The sequence below is a fragment of the Caloenas nicobarica genome, chromosome 3, assembly GCF_036013445.1.
Source record: "Caloenas nicobarica isolate bCalNic1 chromosome 3, bCalNic1.hap1, whole genome shotgun sequence".
NCBI lineage: Eukaryota > Metazoa > Chordata > Aves > Columbiformes > Columbidae > Caloenas > Caloenas nicobarica.
Window position 1 is genome coordinate 59,538,548 of NC_088247.1, and position 21,515 is coordinate 59,560,062.

At 39.4% G+C, this 21,515-nt stretch overlaps 1 long non-coding RNA gene across 2 annotated transcripts; it reads right to left on the reverse strand.

Moving 5' to 3' along the window:
* Window positions 1-676: 676 nt before the first annotated feature.
* LOC135987093 (uncharacterized) lies at window positions 677-8,446 on the reverse strand. 2 transcript variants are annotated; one of them, XR_010605957.1, is made up of 4 exons: window positions 8,094-8,446; window positions 7,415-7,470; window positions 4,010-4,091; window positions 677-909 (listed from the first exon to the last, which is right to left on the reverse strand). It is a non-coding gene; the product is annotated as an uncharacterized LOC135987093 (long non-coding RNA). The 2 variants fall into 2 exon arrangements; XR_010605956.1 differs by lacking the exon at window positions 677-909 and having other exon boundaries at window positions 3,037-4,091.
* Window positions 8,447-21,515: the final 13,069 nt, after the last annotated feature.

The window sequence follows — 21,515 nt, forward strand, 5'->3', positions numbered from 1 at the left end:
GTTATTATGCAGACCCTCTGCAGCTTCAGTCTTTTCAGAAGGTGGGTTTACTTTGGATAAGGACACCTATTTGGAGACAGGTCAATCCGTCCTCTTTATCAGGAAACTTCTGCATGCTCCTGTGCATGTACTCCAGCCATGCAGAGGAAAGCTGGTCTAGGAGACTGACAGACCAGCCTGTAATTTAAAAGAAGAATGAAAACAAAGAAACAGCCATTTATTTCCTTTTCCAGAAGGTCCAAAGGGGAGAGCGAGGGACTATGACACGCTCGGCTTAGGTTTTGTACAAAACCTCCTCCATCTCTAAGCAGCTCTGTTTTCAAATAGCAATAATTATTCACCATGGGGGGAGGAAGGAGTGTGAAGTAGATGAATACTGGAGACTCACACAACATCCAGAGCACTTTTATTGCTGGAGGAGTGCAGGGAGGAAAGCAATAAAGATTGAAATCCTCAACTCTTACACAAACTGTAACTTACCAAGCAATAGCTTCATCATAACCACATTACCCCAAGCTCCCTCCCTGCTTCCTGCTGTTCCTACAGCCTCCAGAGCTTCAGTGTGCTTCAGGCTTCTCTTTTTTTCTTGCCCTTTTTTTTTTTTTTTCCAGAAACATATATCATAAGTGTTTTCTTTCTTTTTTAATAAAAATATCAAAGGGATACTTATCAATGACTGAGGAGGGAGAGCTGTGGTGCAGTCTATTTTTTAACTGGAACATACACCATGCTGTGACACACTCATCCAGGAGCAGGAGAAGATTGATGGCTAGACATGTGGAGAGAACTGCCACTGATTGAAATCAGACAACTGCAAGCTGTGAGAGAGATCCAGGGGAAACCATTTTAACCACAGTAGTCCAGCCTTAGCACACTTGGAAAGGGTCTTTCTTCTGTCTGAAGTCTGCACTGTGGGACACAAAGAAACTAGGCAGTACAGTGAGGCCGAAAGCAAAATATTAAACTGTGACAACTAGGAAGATATATGTGTACGTCTCTATCTATCTCACCTCTGTAAATTATTTCCTTCACTAACAGATAATAGATCAGAAATTTCATTCCTCAAGTACCAGTCATCTTCGTACACCCTTCAGATTCTTTCACAAAGACCAGAAAAAAAGAAAAAAAGAAAGAAAGAAAAGAAAAGCTTTCAAGTAGGAAAAAAAAGAATTGGAACAGTACTAGAAACCTGATTTTCAGAAGTGCTGAGCACCTGGAGTGTCAATTATAGTTACTGGGAACTGGAGCTATTCACCATGTCTAAAGACATCAGACTTTCTGCAGCATTAAATTGTGAAGTATTTACTTAATTCCCTTTTGGAAAAGTATCTTTTGTTTGCTGAAAAACAGAGAGAAGTGAAAAAAAGTGATGTGGAAGGGCGTGTTCCCCAGCACCCATCACTGGGGCTGCCAGGGTGGGTGTTGGTAGCAATTGCACAGCCATGCACTTGCATCGAGACATTTTTATTTCATTATGGGTGTCAGCTTACAGCCATTAGCTAAGCATATTGGCCTGGACCAAAATGCCTCCTTTTTGTGTGCGTGCATGTGTCTTATCACTAGATCTCGCTTCCATTATTCAAGTCTTAAAAAAAAAAAAAAAAAAAAAAAAAAAAAGAAAGAAAAGAGGGGAAAAGAAAGGCTTTAAGTGCATTATATTTTGTGGCTTGTCTCTGTCCTCTAGCCAGAACAGTCTGAAATAGGTTTTATTGGAAATCATTACTTAAATTCCAGCGCTGAGGAGAATATTGATCTCTTGTGCATAATAGTTACCAGACTGCGGAAAGTAGCAGAGAAGGCTCCAAGTGGGCCGACATAATGTCAGTGACAATTCATTTTTTTAACCAGTTAGGATGCTGGGTTAATATCCTGCAAAAGGCACTTAATGCCAACCCTTTCATAGCATCTGTCCAGCCCTGGTGGCGGCAGTGGGGGGCTGCTCCTGGGGCGGTGGGCTGGCCGGCGTCTTGGAGCCCTGCTTGGCCGGCCCCGGCATTCCCCAGCGCCCCGCACGCCCCCACCAGCTGTCCCAACTTTCCGAGGCGCTCCTCAATTTTCTAAATATCTGCCACATAAAAATAAAATTTCAGACAGTGATGCGCTGAGGAGCCCTGTGCCTGCAGTGCATAATTCATTCATAGTGTCCATAGCCCATTATTCCCACATTCCTCCTGCAGAGCTATCAATTTCACCTCTGGCCAAACTGGAATCTGAATCTTGGGAGAGCAGCAAAGTGGCGGTGATGTGGGTACGCTGCTTTCCTTTTTTTTTCCCCCAACTCCTTCTTGGCTATCCTTTTTTTTTACTTCCCAACCTGCAAGAAACATTACATTCATTTTGTGTGTGCAGGCATGAGCTGCTTGAAAGAACCACATGAGTAACTCCAGATTCCCAGATTTGGAAGATTTCAGGGGAATAAAAATTTGCGACTGTCAGATGCTGAACCACACAGAGAAAACTACGATTTCCATCTTCCCAAAATAAAACTGCCAGTTGTTCGATGCATCTCTCACCCACCGCCTCTCATGGGAAAACAGGGGAAATTGCTATTTTGCTAATGAGGTTCCTGGTCATTTCATGAAATGTGTGATGATTTCTATAGGTTCCTTTGTGTTTGTCATTTCAGTAACCAGAGGCACAAAAATTTTCACAGATATCAGTGGCATTAAATTAACATAGCAACTTGGACACCTGCCCCAGTGCTGCAATAAGATGTGGAGAATGGTTTGTATTGTGTTTAATCAATGCAGAAGCCAGCACTCTGTGAGCGCACTCAGAAGGGTACCAACTGCAGCATAAATTTGGCTCAAATCTCCTAGCTCTTTTTTCCCCTCTGAGCCATTTTGAAGCTACCCTCAAAAAACTGTTAGAGAAAGGTTAATCCATTGCAGTGCAACAACAGCAGGCTGCTCATATGAAGGAAACTGTGAGAGATAAAACGAGTTTTTAAGGACTAATGAAGGAGCTGGCAAAGCAATGTCATCATGGACTTCAAATCTGTTATCCGTATCCAGATCTACTATCTGCTTGCTATGTTTAGCAAATAAAATCCTCTCCCCCCGCAAATAAATGTTCTAAACTGAAGTTTTTGTACCTTTTTTTTTAAAAAAAGAGAAAAGTCTGGGTAACTTAAATAAATATTAAGTGAACAACTGGGTTTAACCAGTAATAGGAGAATCAATAGCATTACATCTCAGATGTTCAAAGCCCATCCAGACACAGTGCTTGGCAACCAGCTGCAGGTGGCCCTGCTTGTGCAGGGGAGTTGGACCAAACGACCTCCAGAAGTACCTTCCAACCTCCACCATTCTACGATTCTGTGACTCAGATTAAAAATATGTAAAATTTTATTTAATTGGTATTGTGGTCGCACTGAACTGCACATTTCTAACACAGAAGCACTTAAAGGTCAGTTGAATGCTAAGAATTTGAGACAGAGAAAAGCTTATCATAATTCTTATTTTACAGTGTGAGAAGCATATAGAGACCCAGTCTTAATCACATCTAATAGCTATTTCAAAGTTAAGCATTTAGCAGTAGTCTAAGACAGGGGTCTAGTCTCTTCTGTAATTATGTCTCTTCAAAACTAGCAGATGTTACTGGTGTGGCCCATACCTCTTGCGTGGAGTGGACCTTGAGGCAAAGCTCTCTCTTTGTTCATGCTCAGGGTTTGTCTTGGAAGGAACCTGGGAGAAAATTAGCACCCATGCAGAACAGCTTATCAGAGACAGGCAGCTAGAGGAGATTTCGTCCATGCAGAATCTAGAAAGGGGAGTGAAATATCTTCTTGCTGTAGCATGATGAAGGACAGAGCGTAAGCAACTAGCTCAGAGCAAAAATTCCCCTTCCAGATGGTAAAGTTAGGTGAGATGGAACTGGGTCCTTAATGAAGTCAATTGTATAGAATGTCCAGGGCAGAAATAGAAGTTGATCTATGTTTTCCAAATTCCAGTCTGGCAAGACAGACATTTGCTAACAATGATCCTCCACTGTGAATATCTATAGGTACCTGCTTATCGTTTCCCAAAGCAGAAACTCAGCGATTTAACTCAGTCTTTCCTGTTTTTCTCCAGATTTTCTTAATTTTCTTTCTGAAATTGAGAAGTGTATGGAACATGTAAATGATACAGTAATCTTGTGAGTATTCATATGCTGTTTCCAGGAACAGACATGTTACAGAATCATTACACTATTAGAATCTATCTGTAGTCCTCTAAAAAATCATTACAGCTTTTAAAGAATTCTAATTAGGCATGTCTGGAGAGTCAAATCCAGGTGGATTTTCACCCACTTCCAGTAATATGGCCACTCTGAGCCCTGCTGAAATAGATCGTATCTCTGGAATCTAGCTGTAACAGAGATCAGGTTCTGACTTATTCCATAACCTCCCAAAATAAAGTTAAGTTGCTCTGATGCAGCCTGTTTTAAAGCTCTGTGGGGCTTACAGCTGTGTGCCTGCTGACGTACCCTCCAGTCGCTTTCATTCAGTAGTTACGAAATACAGCATTAAAGCAGGGAGGAGAATGAGGAGATGGGTCATTCTTCTGCTCTTTTCCCAGCAACTATTTTATTTAAGAATTTCTGGGTTTGTTTTGTATTAATATGGTACTGTCCTGCACAAACCTATGGAACAATGCTATATCATCAGCATCTGCTTCTCACCTGATGCAGTAAGGGACCTCAACACTAAGGGGAAAAACCTCTATTTCTATCTGTAATTTTTAACACACAGTCATTCTTTTCTTAACAACTGTTCCAATATATATATTTTAAGGTGAGCAAAGTAACCTGAATCTCCGTTATATCAACAAATCTCTGCTCTTATTAAATCTTTTTACTGAACTAAACTAATGTAATCTATATATATCATTTTAACATGACCAGGGTGAAATAAATTCAACTAAACAAGCTCACTGGGGTTTTTTGTACAGATCACATCTCTGCACTCAATGTAAAGAAGAAAAGATTTGGTGGAAATACATAATTTAATATAGCCGCACCAACTTTAAGCTTTCAAATTTATACACCTCCTCCTCAGTTTCAAGACTGGACAGTAGGTTTATAGTAGCCTTAAATGACTTAACAGGAAGAATACAAGGGGCTTGTTTCACAGGCAGCTGGTATAAGGACTCATTGTGTTGTATAGATCCATGTAAATGTATATCACCTCCATAATAAGACAGACTGTTCTTAGAAAGCAGTAGATAAAAACCCAAATAACATTGAAGTCAATGAACTCTACAGGACCGGGATTTCATACAACACATTCCTGATCCTCCCAATTCAATAGATTTCAAACAAAGACAGTAAGATAGTCTCATAGTTGAAGTAATTGGGTTTTTTAAGCTTGGGTCATTTAAAAATTGAAATCACTGCTCATGGGCTTAAACCTAGGAAAATGTAAATACCCTGCTGGTGGGTCACAGCCTGTAATGTTAAACATGCCCTCACTTAAAACAAAACTAAACTAAACTAAACTAAACTAAACTAAACTAAACTTGTGAGTACAAATGGAGTCAATCAAGACTCAATTTGAAAGATTATTATTATTATTAGGACAAAATAATGTGAAATCTGTTAAGTTTTGGGTTCTGCAATCAAGTATACCTTTATATAGAAGTCCTCTCGGGTAGATAAGATGAGGTAGGGAATTTTTTAAGAAATACCACTGTCTGATTCGATTCTGCTGTTGTCTTGTCATGAAAGGAACTGGGTGTGTGCAGAAACAAGTTCAGTTTCTCAGTTCACCAAGAATTTTTCAGTTTAGATGAAGCCATAGTGGTTCTTCTAGATGCCTTCCCAAAACCCCTTCCTAGATTTAGAGGACACACATTTTTAAAGCCCACATGTATTAAAATTGGTGATAAATCTGAAAAGTAATTCTCGAAGAGGACATAAAAATTCGTAGTATACTCACAGATATACTATAGTCATCGTTGCTTAGTAAAAGCAATTCAAAGTCAGGAAAAATTATCTTAGTTCCTAATAATTTTGGTCAGACCTTATAACCACAGATATAATTATAGCTCTTTTTTTTTTTTTTTTGTAAACTATCCAGTATGTTGATATATGACAGTTGTTGGAGGTGAATCTTAAAAATGAAATCTTCACTGATGAAATCATTCAAAGGAATGAGAGCTTATAAATTTTTTCTTGTGGTAGCAGAACTGCACAAAAACTGGCAAAGGCTGCATGATTGTTCGCATGTGCCATTCACAGCACTTTAATGAGGAACTGCAAGTGTTCGGAGGTTGTCAAAACACCTGTTTGTGGGTCTGGAATAGACTGGCCAGTCTGGAGACATATGAGCCTTTACCAAACAATGCTTGCAGGAAAAAGGACAGTACAGGGAAATATGTCTGTTCTAACAATTAGTGAGATATTAAAATGTAGAGGGAAAACAAACAAACAAAAAACAACCCATGGAACTCATAGCCACCTATATGCTCTTAAAATGGCCCTGTAATATATACAACTTATCCGGGGATATATCTTGGTAAAATGCATGCATGTTTAAAGGCAATAACAATGATGATGACCATCACCAGATCATAATATGCTAATGTTCTTGTTTCTATATTGTACAAGAGATATATATGGAGCTAACCCCTGGTGCAGAGAGAATGAATGCTCTCATTCGCATTTGTGTGACCAGCAGGGAAAACGGGGTTGCACTGCTGTGGGAACAGTCTGTTTCACTGGAGGAAGTGCAATATATTCCACGCATCCCTGTGCAAACCGAGACTGGAAATAATTTCAATGACAGTAATTGCAACAGGAGGAACAGTTCCCCAGTGATCTGCTAAAAGGAAAGTCTATGTAAAGGCAATTTAATTAGCATTTCCTGAAGAAAAGGCTCAAGGAGCGAGAAGAAGATAGTTTCCAAAGGGTAAGTGCTTGAATAGGTAGAAACAAGCCTGGTGACATACGAGCTGGTTTTTTTCAACTGAAATAGGTAATGATTGTTACGGCTGTAATGTTGTCACTCTCCTTTGCTCCAAATACTATTAACCATTTGATATGAAAAGGTCAAAGCAGCTGATAAAATATTACTTTTACTGTCTCTAAATATCCAGCTTTATCGTTGCTTTTTTATTACCATGTGACAACCATCAGCTGAACTGGCAACATTGTGTGTATGAACCTTATGAGCATCTCATATTCCCTTTGGTGGACATAAAAGTGGCTTAGCAATTTTTAGAAGATCCATTGGACAGGATCAGACTGTTGGACTTTGCTAATGAAGAGTATCAGGATGCAATAACCTATTGAATTTGCCGTGGTTTAAAAGTGTTAGCCAGTGAACTGTGCCAACGTGGCAGCTCAGTATGAGAATTTTGCAACATGTTTCTAATGGTTTTGCAAATTAATGAAAAAGGACGTTGATGAAGGTTATGTTGATTGCCATTTGCACCTGTCCACCTTCTGGTTTCTCCTTTATACTTCTGATCCATGCAGAATCAACAGCACCTGTAAACCCAAGAGGAAAAAGGAAATAGTGATGAGAGGTTAAAAATTATACAGTTATGAAATTATTATATGAAGGAAATGTTATCTCTTTTAGTCTCCCTAGATGTTGTTCCTTCTGTGTTAAGCACCTTGATGCTTATTTTTACTTCTGTGTTTCCAGTGGCTTTTTAAAACCTACCATCCCTCTTAAAGTGCAGTGATAGTTCAACAGTATAAAAGGAATCTTAATGTTATAATTATATTAAGTTGTGTGAGTAGTGTTCAAATTCCTACCACTAATATAACTTCAAGGATTATATATAAGTAATTAACATTGTTAAGGGACTTATTTTCAAAAATAGCTTCTAAATTTGAACCAGTATAGCATGTGCACACAACTGGTTTCCTGTCTTTGAAACAGTAAATCCCAGATCCCAGAAGGCCTTTTCATCCACCTGAGCTTCTCCTGGGGCACACATCCAACTAACTCCTGTATCTTCCCATGTGTGGAAGCTTTCACTCATATAAATCTCATTGCAGCTTGGACTTTCTTCTGGCAGAACAGCAGAGAACAGTGTCTAGAATGATCCACTCTTTGGGTTCCTTTTTTATGTGAAAAAAAAAAGAGAACAGAGAAAAAGCACCTGCACAAAATTCTTGTTGGTCACAGAACTGCTAAAGATGACAGAGATGAATCCAAGCTAAGATGACTGCTTAAGGTGGGACTCCGTATTTGCCAGCTGTATCTTCATCTCCCCACACAGAAAGAAGGAGGTCCATCCTTGCAAAGACAACCAGCCATCAGAATGCCACTCACTGTTTTCTCATCACCATGACACACAGGAGAGACAATGTGACAGAAAAGTGCCATGAGAGGAACTTATTTTCGATGTTGCTTTTAAAACATTTATCTTCTGTTTGATTTCCTTCCTGGTCCCAGGTCTGAACAAGTGCAAAAAAAAAATGCCTATTTCTTTCACGAAATTCAGGTAAGCTTTTGCTTATATCTCTCCGGTGCATGGTTTATTTTACAGTTATCATTACAAGGTGCTTACCTCTTCTTCTGAAGTTTTGGTGCCACATTTCTTGAGCATTTGGTGTTAGAAATCCAAGGTGGTATGACCTTACTTATGCGTAGAGTCTCAAATCTGGTGGGAAATGATCATTTGTGATGTGTTCAGGATTGCATACCCCAAAGCAGCTGGTCATGTCCCAGCCACAATCTTTGGAAACCATTGTGTCAATTACTGCTTAATACTACTGGAGACTAAATTTTTCTATGGTTCAACAGAAGGACAATCCTGATGTTCCTCCCATTGTTTCACATAATACTATTTTTAGTTAGGAAACCGGCCTACCTGGAAACTCCTTATGAAATTGATTTGTTTAGTATTTTGAATGCAGAAAAAAGATGCAGTAATCAAAAAGTGGTCCTGAATGAAATCTCTGTTCTGCCTCTCCGTCTCCCTCTTTCTCTCCAAATATACATAAGGACATCTATATCCATATATATGGATACATGTATACATATCTGCATTTAGCAAGAGATAGATATAAAGAGATAGAAAAAGCTGTGTTAACAGGAACAGATACCAGGTGAACTCCAGCTATCTGTTCTGAAATCATGCAACTCCTTGTATAATAAATTCCTCCCACAAACAGATAAATGAAAGTGAGTGTCAAATGCTATACACACACCCCTATAAGAGCAGGTCACATATCATCCTGTTTGTAAAACAGCTATAGCTTGATGCAAGTCTTAAGGTTAGCCTTTTTTCTTTTCCAGATTTCCAGTACCTTGAATTTGATCTATCAAGTGGAGCTTCTGCTTATGTGGCTGGAGTTTTAATGCTGTCTAGCACAGTTCTCATTGCTGTCTTGCCATCTCTTTGTAAGAAATCACTATGGGCTACTTCTCATAGGCTCAACCACAAACATTATGGCAGCTTCAAGTAAAGCCCCATGTTCTCCTAGCTTATGTCACTGCCTCTGCATCGTTAACTGTTTTATAGAATTTAATGGGGAGAAATAAGCCAAGATCTATATTTACGAATCTTGTAAATGGTAGAACTCTATTTTATTGCAGAGAAGTTCTGACTCAAAACCATCTTGTTTAAAGAGTTTAATCTATATGCCAAACAGCCATTTCACAAATATTTTTTCTTCCTCTAAATGGTCCTTCTGCAAGGAATGGCAAGCAAATAAGTTAGAAATTATTACATCAATTACACAGCCTTGAAGATACTATCATAATTTGATACATTTGAGTGCTTGATACAGATTCAAAAATGCAACACCAGTGTGTACAATAAATCTTAAAAATCATGTTCTGAGCTACTTAAACAGCCATCAGTGACAAAAAGAGGTTCTGTCCCAAATTAACTTTGAATGCAAAATTGCCTAAGGATTTACATAAGTAATTAATTTCCTTCTCCTTGTTTACTGGGGGGCAAAAATAGGAAAACATGAGCTGTCACCAGAGCTGAAGGTGTCCAGAGGAACCAACCTGGGCATGTCATCTAGCACCATGAGATTAAATAGTCAGGTCAAGATCCCAATTGACCATAAAAACATACATGTATGAAAGGACCCTTTCTATTCAGTGAACAAGCTGAGCCAAAGCCTGTGGAAATCCACCTGTCTTCAACAGGCTTCAAAGCAAGTTCTTATGAGCTTCCCAAGACATTGCCTTATAAAGCCTGTCTTGCCGGTGAGGCTCTTAAGAGAAAGAAACCAGGAGATTTGATCAGCAACAGCTTTCGTCAGATTTCCTGGCTGCCAAAATGTGTGTGAAATGGAATATCAAATATTACAGATTTGAAGAGCTCCCATTGACATCCTTGTGTACTTCACTATACACTACATACTTCCCATCACATGAGCTCTCAGGAGAGCAAATCAATGTCCTTGGCATCAGCATAATACAGAGACCCTCTTATAAAATGTGAATTGAACACAAGCAGTGAACACTGTCAGGCGTAAGATGACACATGACAAATATTTATCATTTCCTTGTTCTTACATAAGTCAGAAGAGTTTACTCTACTTTGTCTTTAAGGTGTATTTTGTCTTCAAGTCAGAAAAATGTTTCAGTTTCTAGCACCACCCTTCCAGTGTTAAATCTCGTGGATTTAAAACTTTTTTTTAGTGGAATTCTTTATGTTTAAAAGTATTACATTTGGAAGAGATTTTTTTAGACATCCGAATTGACATGCAAGTCAAAAAGTAGCTCTGTCTGTTTTTAAATGGGCTCCAGGTTGGAGAAAGTATTCCACTGCCTGCCTATGAACAGAGCAGCGAAAGAATAAAAATAAAGCACTTTCTGGCTCAGCTTTGTAAACCAAATCTTGGGTGTCTCTCTGTTGCACACAGCACTGCAGCAGAAGAAGGAATAGAAAGTCTCTGTGTATCAGAAAACATTTTTCACGTCCTACATCACTGTAATTTGGTGCTGTGATTCCAGAAAGTCAGCTAATCTTCTTCTACATTCATATCAACACAAATAATTTAAAATAATAATTTGAGGTGTTGGGACTTTTTATAATTTGTCTCCCCCACAACTTCTGCCCTTCCTTCCCTCCACAATAGATTGATAAAGCAGATGTGTCAGTAGTGAGCAATTTTAGCCAAATGCTGTGTTGAGTTCAGCCCAAGTTTCTGCCTAACAACAAGCAGAGCATTCCTTGTAGTGGCCTTGGTGTATTAGAAAACGATTTACTGTCACCACTTTCCTAGCTGTATAAAAATCCTTATAAAATATTGCAGCAAATAATAAAAGGACTGTCTTGCACACACCTCAGCTCAAAAGCAACCATACAAAAGGAAGCAGAATGATTGAAAAAAGAAGAGCCAATGTTGTCTGAGATTTTTTTAAAACACCAAACAATGTCCACTTGTCATGCATAAACTGCTTCTTCTGGAGATCACTGGAAGCAGAAAGTTAAAATAAGAGCTATTGGCAAGATTAGAGAAACAACTGTTGGACACAGAAACCTGCTTAGCACTCTGAAAACAAAAGGCTAGCATCTGTCCTATTCATATATTCAAGTAGAGAGCAAAGAGGAAAGAGTGGTTCTGTGTGCATGGCAAAAGAAAGACTGAAGACCTGCCAATAGGGAAGAGCATTCCTGGGTAATTTATAGCTGAGAGGGGAGCTGTATGCTTAGGGGTATGAACAGCATCAGGTTTGGCAAGCAGGCAAAGAAGAACCTGGATGCTTGTAAGCAGAAGTTTAAAAGATTTTTGTAGCTGGTGAATCAATGATCTCAACTGGGGAGGTTTAGGCAGTGAAGAGCTGGAGGAGGTGACAGAGTGATTCAGCAGTTCTGACAGTGGCAATTTTTTATCTATGAAGACTGTGGGAAGGTAAAACAAAGAGGTCTCCAATAAGGCACTCAGTGGAATTATAGGAAGATGGAAAAAATACATGAGTGGACTCCACTTAAGTAGAGTCCTCTGGCCTAAGTGATGCTTAAAACACAGCATCTGATTTCCAGAACCCTGGTGTGTTTTTCTTTGAAAACTGCATGCATTGCTACATGGCACAAGTTAAAAATGGAAGCTGAAACTTTTAAAGGGGCAGTTAATTTCATAGAATCAGAGAATGTCCTGAGGTGGAAGGAACCAACAAGGATCATTGAGTCCAACTCCTGTCCCTGCACAGGACAACCCCACAGTTCACACCGTGTGTCTGAGGGTGTTGTCCAGTCTCTTCTTGAACACTGTCAGGCTTGGGGCCGTGACGCCTCCCTGGGGAGCCTGTTCCAGTGTCCAGCACCCTCTGGGGGAAGAACCTTTTCCTAATGTCCAACCTGAACCTCCCCTGGCACATCTTCCTGCCATTTGAACCTTTCAGGTAAAGGGGACAAAAAAAAAATAGGAATAAAGGGCTTTACACTTCGAGATGGTGAGGCTCCATCACTGCTGCCCTAAAAGCCATGGTGTCTTTCAGGGTTAGCTTTCTGCCTCCACTGCTGCAGAGCAGCATAGCTCTTTTGTACTTCAGAGCATGATGGGACTCCATCGCATATCTAGCTCAGGGATGCCTCATTCAGTCTGTGGCAGTATGACCTGAACTGACATCGTGATGATTAGTGAGGTTCATATGACTGAACTCCTCAAGTGCACACTGTGGACTGCAGGGAGTAGGGAGTGTTAGGACAGCACACATCTGTCTATGTGATCAGGACAACCAATCTACTTTTATGAGATTCTTTTAAAACAAAGAATGATCTTTGTTAGGCCCTGGGGGGCCCTTACCAGCAGTGTGAAGAGTACTTATTAACAATAAAACCATATTTAAACTGATAATATTCAATCCTCCTGCAGAGGAATGAAAATCACCAGGCTTGCTTGGGTAAAGGAAACTCTGTGATACATGAAGAACAGACAGACCAGACAACAGAGGCTGTGGCCCCAGACTTTCCAGACATGACTGCTACTCCGATTTTGCTAGACTGGCTGCATCAGGAGTGGCCTCTCCATGCAGTTTAGGTTGAACTTGGGTTCTGAACATTCAGTGAGTTAATTCCCTGACTTCATGCCTGCAAGAACTACACTAGAGGTATAGCTGAGTTCAAAATCACTTCCATATTTCTATGCAGCTTCCACACAGATAATTATAGCAGTGTTGTACCTCTAGGGCTGGCCACCTTACATTTTTTCCTCCGTATGAGACGGTAGGAGGCTTGGCCATCTTGAACAAATATCTGGTTGTTTTGGGGGGGATTTTTGTTGTGTTTTTTGTTTTGTTTTGTTGTTGTTTGTTTGTTTGTTTTTTAAATCTTTACTTTTCACTGGTTTCAGCGTTGAAAGAAAGGACTCAGACATTTTTGAAAGTTACACAAAATATTCAGGCTTTCCTTCACCAGTTTGGAACATCAGTCCCTTTGTTTCCATGTGATCAGAATACTAATTTTTAGCTTAGAAAGGAGTGATCTTCCAGAGCAGGGTGGGGGACATCGGGGAAAACATGGAGAAGAAACATGGAGAAGAAATGTTGCATTAGGAGCAAAATGCAAACATGATAAAAGTAAGCCAGAAAGGAAATAGAGAGCATGAAGTCAGAATGATTTCCGAAACCATTCTAATTGTGTATGTCTTTATGTCATGCCAGTGTCAGTGTATGTTGACACTGCTGTCAGAATCATCTCTCTGGGACTCGAAATTTCACCAAGTGCCTAGCCTAGAAATGACACAGAGGACACACTTGTGTCTGTCTCACTCTGCACTTCTTCAAAGAGTGATATGAACAAGAAGGCATAAACCTGGACTGGGTTTAGAGGGAAGGAATGTGAAACAAGGTGCAGAAAATTATTTCACCCACTCCACTTAATTTCTGATTATCAAGCCTCAAATTCTTGCTCTTGAGGAAGTCTCATTTTAGTCCTACTCAATACAAGGACCCCCTGGGAGGGATTAAGGACCAGGCTCCAGAAAAACTACGTGATTGATCTGTACAATAGGAACTAGAGAGAATCCTCAGTAGCCATCCTCCCCAAATCTACATGCAAAATGGTACAACTCTTTCATAATCGCAGAATTGGAAGCCTCGTGATATCATTTTACAGCATCTGGGAAAATTTTGTTACAGACAGAACTGTACAAAATTAATCCATTTAATTGGAAGCAAACTTCACTGATGGGCTGGCAGTCCCATAGTAGATTTCTTTGGGAGTTTGAGCTGACTCTGACATTTTGAATTTTCTTTCTTCACTGAGGTCACATGAAGGAAGGCAAGACATAATGCCTACAAACTCCCAGCATGGAAGGGAAATCATAGCGAAACTTCCCTTATTGTATAACACTAGCACTGAAGAAGTACAAATGTATGGATATCTGTGAGTCCTTCCTGACAAACAAATAATTTAATCCGTACCACAATAACTAGCAACTTGCTTTTCTGTGAGACCACAATACGTCGCAGTCATAGTTGGAGGTTGGATGTACAGGTTTCATAGCCTATCTGCGTAGTTTAAAGGGCTATTGAAGATACTTGGCAGTCTACAGTACATTTTAAAATATTATTGGAAGTCGAGCAGAAGTGCAGAGTAAAATAAAATAGTTAATACTTAAGGCACATGTTTGTATATTTGGAAGAGTGTCTACACAGTCTGATTATGAAAGATATTGCAGTGACTATCAAATATAAAAGTACATATCATCATGAAATCTAAGGTCAGATATTGAAAGGAAACCACAACAGAGGTCAGGAGTGAGTTCCTGGATCCTAAACAGTTAAGTCTTAAATAACCCTAGGATATCTCATTTAGTTGTGTTTGTGCAACCAGAAGATATTCATTTCAGTCTCCGAAATACTGGTTACTCTTATAGCAAATTTCTGCATCAGACCTTCTTCAAAATGTGGACAATGCCTGCTATTGTGCAGTGATGACACAAAGCACACAGGAGAGTGAAGGTGCGCTTTTTATTTGTGTAACTGCCAAACAAAGCCAATGGCAGTGAAGTAGCATAAATTAAAGCTATGAAATACCACGAATGGCAAATACAAGAACTGGGACTGCAAGTGAAAACATCTATTAGTAATCACCATAATTAAAAATAGATTGGTGATGTAGATATCTCATGGGGGCTGCTGTGGGTAAAAAAAAGAAATCCCTTCACGTCTAGCTGTGAATGGAGTTCAGTTTGACAATGACTGAAGACTGTCATGTCATTAGCCATTATAATCCTAACCACAGGCTTCCTCTCCTAGCTCCATCACAAAAATTACAAGTAGGATAAGTATTAACTACCTCCTTCCTTCATCCACAGATGCTGCAAAGAATTAAGTCTGAAAGCAGCATCTGCACTGCATTTTCCTTGAGCTGCTGGAGCTGGAAACTGAAATGCATGAATATGAGATGCCAACACTGTGGCATCTACTGTACTGCTCCAGAAAAGACTAGAAGGTCCCCTAAAGAATTGTGGGATTTGTTTGGAAGAGTTTAGGGACAACCTTAAAACCCTCAACGCATGGCATTGTTGGCGGAAGTGTTGGGCTGAGCTTCACCATGCTGGAGACCTGACTTTGCTGGGGTCGCGTGGCTGTGATGCCACTGTTAGGGTACAAGCCACGGGGCCGGACAGAGTGGCCCTGGGTGGGAGGCTGGGCCAGCCCCTGCCACCATGGGGACCTCAAGCTGCCCAGGGACGACCCTGGGGCAGGGCATAGGTAACCTTGGCACAACACCACTCCTCATGGCCGCTGTTTAGCAGACAGAAAGGGAACGGGGGAAACATGTGCTCCTCAGAAATAATGGAGAAGCCAAATGTACCTTTTCTTTTGCATTTCATTTCATTTCAAAGAGACAGAATTCAGGTGAGTCCATCATCCCCAGATGTTCCTGAAAGACCTCCCCTTTCCCTCTAGAGTTAGTCTCACCTCACTTGTGTCCATGACATGAAACCTCACCTTCCCCAGTGCAGTATTTTCAGACACCCAAAAGGCACTTTTTCTGTGTAAATGCCTGGCATTTGGGTTAAAAATAATAAGGATTAATAATTTTACTCCTAAAGCACTCCCCCTGCTGATAGACTCTGAGAGAACTGTATTACATATTTGAGTATATGATAAAATGTAGGAAAACGTAAGAACGGTTACTGAACAAACCTTGATAATCTGTAAGAGGGATAAAATAAGACAAAGAAAAGGGATTGAATCCCAAGAAAAAAAGAGCAAAGAGCACAGCAGGAAGACATAAATTCAGAACAATCATATTAACAATTTGCTAAGAGATAAGAGAAGTTTCTCACATTCCTCAGTTAGGAGAAAAAGGGACCTGTGACTTCGGTACAGAGCAGCTTTTGCAGCTGAGGTCCCCTGCAACACACTGCTAGCTGCTGGAGCATAGCATTCCCCAAAAGAGCAGTGCTCGGTAAAGGTTACTGCATGCGAAGGTTTCGCTATGTGCTGAGGTAATTCAATGGACACAAGCCTCAGAGAGGACACCTTGAATGCTGCCAGGGCTCGGACTGCTCCCAGCTCCTAAAAGCCCTTCTTTGCCTCCTCAAATCAAGTTGCTTCTTCTTAGGCAGGCCACGTAAAACAATCCTGTAACAAACCGACAGCCAGAAATGGAGGCTTGAGCAAGCATGGATGTTGACAGCTCTGAAATGCAGGGAAAGGAGTGGAGAGCATGCGGAGAGGTGCAGAAGGGGGGCTTACTGACAATCATGATAAATGTTTGTGGCTTTGCCTTCACACTTGGAAGTGTAACAAACACCAGGCTAAGCATTCACAGGTAGGAATTCGGGAAATCTTTATTTAATGTGTAATACTATTGTGTGGCTTTATTATTACAATCTGTTCCTACCTCTCCCTCTTCTTGCCCCCGCTCCCCCCAACTCCCAGTACAGTAAGACATTGAAACCATGGATGCCCTGTTTCTACTGAAACCCTTCTCTCAAATCTTTAGAAACAATCATGCATTTTTAAAGGGTTATAAAAATAGTCCTGGAAGTGTTGCTGAAAAATTTGTCCAGCTTTTATTTTCATAGGAACTATTTTTCATTATATCAAACAGTCCTTCCTGTTGGTAGCCTTTCCAAAAGATGGAAAGGTGTCATGATGGTAAGTCATCAGGAAAAAAAAAAAATCAAAAAGATTTTACAGGGCATTAACCAGATAATCCTGTCTGCCTGTAGCTCTGTGCATGAGTGAGCAATCCCATGGATTGGAGAAGGTCTATGCACATGTGTAAATTGAGGCAGAATCATTCACTTTGGAAGATCTGAGCTCTGCTTCAATTCTGAAACAAAGTAAGAGTCAGATGGTTGTGATTCACATTGAGTTTCAGCCTCAAATTTGAACATGCCAGCTTGTCATCAAGCTAGCTGCCTTTTCTTTATTTCATTTTTGGCTTTTTCTTTGTCAGTGCAAGCTTCTTATGTTTCAGACATATATACATTTTGTGAGGCAGCTCAGCCTGCTGAGCCAGGATCTTTCATCAAGGAAAGAAAAGTGCATTGCTTGGTTCTTAGAGAAAGAAGAAAACATTGCTTGCTTTCTGGATTACATCCAAACTGTCTGCGACACCTTTAAATACCATACAAGTAGTGCAATTGGTCATAAATTAAGCTATAAATGGGCCTTAAAATACACATAGTCTGATTAGCATGTGACCAATTATAGCAGTCAATAACATAGCCTTACTTGATTCTACAGATCTAGTGGTCTCTAAGGAATCTGTTCCTGAATCTTCTGTGTTTTAAGAAGTAATGGATTCACTATGTTTTACAGCATAATTCACATTTTGAGTGCAATGCCCCTTCAAATTCTGTCCTCAAAACTCTGAGAAACTATGGTTTGATGCTTTTTCAGCTTTGTTTCTCAGATCTTCAGAGGCAACAACCCCACCACCTCCAAAAAAAAACCCTAACTCAAAACTTTGACTCTGTCATTACAATATTAAGGCAACAGCAACAACAAAAAGTCAATCAATTCCTATTTTCTCATAAGAAAGTCAAAACAGCTCGGGTATTTTCCCAGTGATGGGCGAGTAGAAAGAAAGACAATTCCCCTTTCCAACTCTGCATCACTTCTACAATTTACCCTGTCACCATGGGCCAAATGCTGTGGCAGAGCTTATTGATTCAGGCACCATGCCACACTGTCATGATTGCGTGTCTTGAGGACAAGAGTAGGACCACATCTGGTCAACTGGATTTCAAAGCTAAGAAACTCTCTACCATCTGTGATGGCTGTGAAGACATGACCAGTAAAGGAAGTCGTATTTCTACTTCTCTCCTCACACATATGACAGCCTTGTTGAACTAAATTTCAATTAAAGGATGTGAACAGAATGTGTGGCCTTGCTATATTCCAGAGCTCCAAGCTCTGCTAAGAGGAGCTGGCCCAGCTTCTTCCAGGTGGGTTCCCCCGTGGATCCATACTGATCATGCAGGATTAGCCCTGGGGACCATTTCATTGAATAAAAGTTACATAATAGGATTCAAAGACACATTTTTCTTTTTAAAATCACTTAAAACTTGAGTGAGGAAAACTGAAAATTCCATCATGAAGATGCAAACTGCTTTTCTGCAGAGCTGCTTCTATTAAATTTGTCCATTTTCCACAATTACAGTAGAAACAAAGAAAAGATCATGACCACTTTGCTTTATTTTATTTTACTTGAAATTTCATTAACATTTTTTATTATCACTAATACACAAAGAACTAAGATCTTCTTCAGGATACACTAATGCATTGATGGCCACAGAAAAAATGAAAAGTCAAGAGCAGAATTTGACCTCTGTGTCTCCTTGTCAACAAAAATAATCTAGTAGGTACACATTAAAACCATAGCACTTGGCTAATTTAATAATATCTGTGTGAAATGTTATATGTGGCCAGCATACTCTCAACTAGAAAGTATTTTTATGTGTTTAAAGGACAGAACTGTACAAGGCATTTCAAGTAGCATTTTATAGCATACGAATCTATCCTTTAATACATGTGCCAGAGAATCAAAGAGTTCTCTTGACTTCATACTATATGATCTGTTCATTAGATGCTTTTATAACATGGCAGTGATATTAGAACTTATCTCACTATAGTATAGTCTATCACCTGTCTCTTTTTCTCAACAGCTTCCTTGCGGCTAGGTGATGGTTTGAAAACTTGGGATTACTTCCAAAAACCAAGAGCACAAGAGAATTTTTCTAACAGAAAACAATTTCACTAAATAAAAAAGAATGTTTATATAAATATATATTAACTGTAGACCTCCATAATTTATTTGTGTGTAGATTCATTCTGTGTGTAGTGGATACTGTAGTATACTGGACAAAAATCAGCCCCTTCATATGACTGTATTGAAATCAACATATTGGAATAATTGAGAAGAGTTTTCATCAATTGGTATCAGCTTAAATTTATTTTAAAAACGCTGGGATAAATCTGGCTCCCAATTAGATAGTCCAAACTCTCTTTTCCCTTTTTTTTTCCTTTTTTTCCCTTCCCTCCCCTCCCCTCCCCTCCCCTTCCCTTCCCCTTGTTCCTGCTACTTAATGGCAAATGCCTGACCAGCTCTGCAGCCCTAGAACACAAGACTTTTGCTCTGCCTGGCGACACACAGCTCTGTGTAGAGGATAATGATGAAACCTAAATGGAACTTAAGCCCTGTGCAGACAGAAGCACTGTCAGTTATGGCTGAGTTATTTGACTACATCCAAATTAAAACCAACAATTTAAATAAAGGCAGGACTTGAACAGAGGAAGAGTGAGCCAAAACACAAACATCTAACAACTTCTAATCACAGCCATCAGAGAGAACACAAACAGCAATTTTGTCGTTGGTTTCCTTTATGTTTTGCTTTGGGAGCTTCACAGACATCAGACTTTGATTGTTCCCAACTAGGAGTATGTATACATTCTTTTTTTAAGTACGTGCTTAGGATATTTACAGATACCACTTCCATATCAAGTCGTAACAATAAAGGCTTTTCTCTGGTATGAATTGCCTGTTTCAGTGAAGAAATGTCAAGTAACACTGGGGATTTTAAATCAAATTGGTTACCTCTGTCATGGGTCAAACAGCTTTCGCATTTATTGGTACTCCAAATCAACAAAGTACACATTTGCACATCTGTTTAAACTACCAAAACAGAAGTTTTGCCTTTTGTTTGCTGGCATACTAAGGCTCTGTGCTTCAACTGTGTCAAAACCTGTAAGAGTTAAAAGCATTTCTGATGGTAAACTGAGAAAAGGTTTATAGACATGAAATAATAGGACACTATTTTGGTCAAGCTTGTGCTTCAGGAACCAGAAATCTAGTATATACAGCCTGGCATATGTGCTTAAATAATTGTTATTCAGTTACAACGTTCACAGTTTTGGCATCTCTGTATTTCATTTTTCCTTACAAGTTTATAAGGTATAGGTTATAGCCTTTCCTGGTCGGCTCTTGAAGCCCTTCACTATGAGAAGGCTGTTCATCATTGTATCTTTGGGCAGCTTGGGGTCTCTAACTTCAGTACCTAGAGCTGCCCTTTGAGCAAAACAGAGTGCACACTGCTAACTATTTAACTGTTACCCAAATGAAACTCATATATTACAGTCTTAGAGTAAAAAGAAAACAGAATAACACAGTTTTAATTGCTATTTCTACAATAAAATTGTGGCTTATTTATAAGTTGGGATTTTATTACCTACTGCAATTTATACCCACTTTATCTGGAAGTTCACGGTGGGAAACAAATAACCGCTCACTTTTTTTTTTTTGGTGATTTTTCCATGAAAATGTAACGGCATCTTAAAATATGGAAAAGCAATTCATAAGTGAAATGAAAAAAGCTTACATGGAAGATTACATAAAATACATCTGTCTTTTCAAACCATTGAGATATATAAACAACTCATCAAAAACTGAAAAAGCCAAAGAAAAGGACAAAAGACCTTTTAATGAGAAGACATTTTGAACAGATACTTTTGTGCTTTTAATAAGACAGGATGTTGCTTCATTCCTAGGGAGACAATCTCAAATGAACAGGGAAAATACCAGAAATTTCAGCAAGTACTGTCCCTGAGAGGGCTTATGTTAAAGCTTGAAAAGGAAAAAAAGTTTGCAAGTGAAGATGTCATTTTAAATAGAATCCAGGCTCTTATTTTTCCATTGCAAAGAATTTTCTTTTATGTCAAATGAAATTTTAAGATCACCTATGAATTTGCAACTGAACCCTTTACTGCCAAATCTGATTCCAAGCCTTAAAAAGTCTGTTTCTGTAATATGGCCAGCAATGCACTAACTCCTAAAAGGTAGCCAGACATATTGGCAAAAAAAGATACGTGGTTAATCAACTAAAACTATGTAGTAGTTTGGGAACAATCAATCAACTTCCAGAACCTTTAAGGCATGAAGTTGCTGCGAGGATATCCATGAATGATGGTAATACTAATGGCTAATGTACACAGATGTTTTTGAGATGGTCTTGTCTCTATTTTTTATTTTCGAGATGCTTCTACACAAGTATAGGCTTCACCGTTACAAAAATAAACCCACCACAAATAAATTCCAGGTAATAATAGAAATATAGTGGGACAGTAGGTGTCACTTTGCTCTAAGTTA